This window comes from Mus pahari, unplaced genomic scaffold (assembly GCF_900095145.1).
Source record: "Mus pahari unplaced genomic scaffold, PAHARI_EIJ_v1.1 scaffold_10799_1, whole genome shotgun sequence".
Taxonomy (NCBI): domain Eukaryota; kingdom Metazoa; phylum Chordata; class Mammalia; order Rodentia; family Muridae; genus Mus; species Mus pahari.
Genome location: NW_018392310.1, coordinates 16,422 through 20,385, shown reverse-complemented (window position 1 = coordinate 20,385; position 3,964 = coordinate 16,422). Strand labels below are relative to the sequence as shown.

Here is a 3,964-nt window from a genome sequence, read left to right as displayed (position 1 = left end):
GTTTTTACTATATTAATTCTGCCGATCCACAAGCATAGGAGATCTTTCCATCTTCTGAGGTCTTTGATTTCTTTCTGCAGGGACTTGAAGTTCTTCTCATACAAATCTTTCCATTGCTTGGTTAGAGACACACCAAGATATTTTATATTATTTGTGACTACTCTGTAGGGTGTTGTTTCCATAATTTCTTTCTCAGCCCTTTATTCTTTGTGTAGAGGAAGGCTACTGATTTGTTTGAGTTAATTTTATATACAGTCACTTGGCTGAAGTTGTTTATTAGCTATAGGAGTTCTCTGGTTGAATTTTTGGGGTCGAGTATGATACTATCATATCATCAGCAAGTAGCAATATTTTGACTTCTTTTCAAATTTGACCTTTTGTTGTCTACTTTCTATGGCTAGAATTTAGAGTAGTATATTGAATAAATAGGGTAAAATTAGGCAGCTTTTTATTGTCCCTGATTTTAGTGGAATTGCTTCAAGTTTCTCTCCACTTAGTTTGATGTTGGCTATTGTATTGCTGTATATTACTTTTATTATGATAGTGTATGTGCTTTGAATTCCTGATCTTTCCAAAAGTTTTAACATGAAGGGATGTTGCATTTTGTTAAAGGCTTTTTCAGTATCTAATGAGAAGATCATGCATTTGTTTTTGTTTTTTTTGAGTTAGTTTATGTAGTAGATTATGTTAATGGATTTCTGTATATCGAACCATCCCTGATTTCCTGGGTGAAACCTACTTGATCACAGTGAATGATTGTATTTTTTTTTACTTTTAGTTATTAAGTTTTATTTATTTAAAATAGAACACATAATATTTTTTGTAAATTTATATAACATCCATGGATCAGAGATATAGAAATTTTATTATATTTTTCATAGAGAAAGTCCAAAGATGATTCAGAACTTGCACTTTTCTCTTAAATGAGCATCCTGTAACACATACAAGAGATAATTCTTGCCTGAAATCATTAAAAACAAATCTTGCATATATCTAAAGCCTATAGTGCCAGTTATTATTTGTGTGTGTATGTTTCCTTACCACACTGACTCTTATTTGAGTGTAAAAATGGAAAGTGTGGGAGAATTGCAGAAGAAAGATTTTAATCAAAATTATGTATTAAATCTTTCCACTTCTGCTCCCCAGCTGGAATCTGAGTTCTTCCTCACGCTCCTGTTTTGGATGGTACAGCTGCTTGTGATGGCAGTCGTCTCCAGCCTTCTGCTTCAGGCAGCAGTTTATGCCTTTCTCTTTGAAATTATCTGGAATCATTTTAAGCACTTTTCTGTTTCCTATAAGCACATGCAATACCAGAATAAGGATTATAACACCTGTCCTTCTCAACATTATATGAAGTTTTTACAATGTTTCTTGATTGTTTGAGGGCCAGCAAATTAATAAGGTAAGAAGACAAGTTTATAGCTTCATAAAGCAAGATAGAAAAACAGAAGGAAAGTGGTTTAGATTGCAGAGGATAAAGGAGTACAGGGGAGGGGGTGGGTAGGTTGTAGTGAATCAAGTGTATCTTAAATCAAAGATGGATTTATAAGGATAAAGAAAGTACCACGTACCCAAATAATTTTACTTATTAGAAAAGCTTATCTGTCTAGATTCCTTGCTGTGTTGGTGAAATCATCTGCAATGCTCTGAATTTTTCTTTTTTGCATCAATGCATCTGAGGATGCTGTCTGTATGACTGTACATGGTTGATGTTCTCATAATGCTTGGAAACAGTATGACTCCTTGATATTTCTTTAGCACATATTAATTTGGCTGGAGAAAAATAATAAAAATAAGAAAAGACATGCCAAAATTGTCAGAAGGAAGGATTTAATGATATACAAGAAAAAAGACAAGACTACCAAAATTTATATAGAGGAATTCTGGGGGAGAAAAAGATGAATAGACTATTCTATGAATGATTATTTTGATGTGCTCTTGGCTTCAGTTTGTGAGAACATTATTGAGTACTTTGCACTAATATTCACAAGGGAAATTTGTCTGTAGTTCTCTTTCTTTGTTAGGTCTTTGTGTGGTTTAGGTATCAGCATCACTGTTGCTTCATAGAAAAAAATTGGGAAGTGTTCTGTCTCTTTCTATTTTGTGGAATAGTTTAAGAAGTATTGTTATTATGTTTTCTTTGATGTTCTGATAGAATTCTACATTAAAACCATCAGGTCCTGGGCTTTTTCTTTTTTCTTTTTTCTTTTTTGTCTTCTTCTTCTTCTTCTTCTTCTTCTTCTTCTTCTTCTTCTTCTTCTTCTTCTTCTTCTTCTTCTTCTTCTTCTTCTTTGGTTGGGAGACTTAATGACTGCTTCTATTTCTTTTGTTTTAGGGTGAAATGCTCTATACACATCTGCAAAATCCATTTGTTTCATAATGTCTGTTAGTTTCCCTGTGTTTCTGTTTAGTTTTTGTTTTCATGATCTAACCATCTGTGAGATATCCCGGTCCGCAGGACAAGTTATTCCAAGGTCCTCGAAGGGGATCCCAAACCTAAATTGAAATGGGGATAAAGGAAGAGACAGAGACCATGCATATGCTTGTCATAGTCTCATTTAATGAAGGAAAAGGCTCAAGTTTTATAGTATACGGAGAGGGGTTAGGGAGTCAGCAAAAGGAACATAGTGAAGGACAAATGGGGGCAGTTTTCAGACTGCAAGTCTGAAACTTTCAGTGATTCATCTCAGGTCCTTGACATCACTGCTCCAGAACAAAAGCTCCGGTCCTCCTATCAGCCCAAGATGACAGTTCTGGGAAGCTCTGGAATACTGAAAGACTCTTGTAACAGTCCTTGATGTTTGTTTAGGGCTGGAATCTTGCTGATTCCCACGGAACAGCTGTGGGGGGAGAGGGGAAAGGGCTCCTAACAGAGAACTATATGGCTCCCAGCTGCATGCTGTAAAAATGCCTGGGCAATCTCAACCTGGTTTCCAACAGTGAGAGTTGGGTGAAGTCTCCCACTATTACTGTGTGAAGTTCAATGTGTGCTTTGAGCTTTAGTAACATTCATTTTACAAATGTGGGTGTCCTTGCATTTGAGGCATAGGTGTTCAGAATTGAGAGTTCATCTTGGTGGATTTTTTCCTTTGATGAGTATGAAGTGTCCTTCCTTATCTTTTTTGATAACTTTTGGTTGAAGGACAATTTTATTCTATATTAGAATGGCTACTCTAGCTTGGTTTTTGGGACCTTTTGCTTGGGAATGTTTTTCCAGCCTTTTACTCTGAGGTACTCTCCGACTTTGTCACTGAGGTGTGTTTCCTCTATGCAGCAAATTGTTGGGTCCTGTTTACATATCTCATCTGTTAGTCTGTGACTTTTTACTGGGGTACTGAGTCCATTGATAGAGATGAAAGGAACAATGATTGTTGCTTCCTGTTATTTTTGTTGTTAGAGGTGTGTTTGTGTGGCTCTCTTCTTTTGGGTTTGTTGTGAGAAGATTAATTTCTTGCTTTTGCTTGAGTGTAATTTCCCACCTTGTGTTGGAAATTTCCTTCTATTATCCTTTATAGGGCTAGATTTGCGGAAATATATTGTTTAAATTTTGTTTTGTCATGGAATATCTTGGTTTCTCCATCTACAGTAATTGAAAGTTTTGCTGGGTATAGTGTCCTGGGCTGACATTTGTTGTTGTTGTTGTTCTTAGAGTCTGTATAACATCTGCCCAAGATAGTCTGGCATTTAGAGAAGTCTGGTTTAATTCTGATAGGTCTTCCTTTATATGTTTCTTCACCTTTTCCCCTTAGGGATTTTTTTCTTTTCTTCTTTTTTTATTACTATTATTTTCTTTATTTACATTTCAAATGCTATCCGGAAAGTTCCCTATACCCCACCCCCGCCCCTGCTCCCCTACCCACCCACTCCCACTACTTGGCCCTGGCCCTCCCCTGTGCTGGGTCATATAAAGTTTGCAAGACCAAGGGGCCTCTCTTCCCAATGATGGCCGATTAGGCCATCTTCT

The 3,964-nt window shown here is 36.4% G+C and overlaps 1 pseudogene; it reads left to right on the top strand.

Moving 5' to 3' along the window:
* Window positions 1-1,068: 1,068 nt before the first annotated feature.
* The window catches only part of LOC110314932, a 4,223-nt pseudogene continuing 1,327 nt past the window's right edge, over window positions 1,069-3,964 (top strand).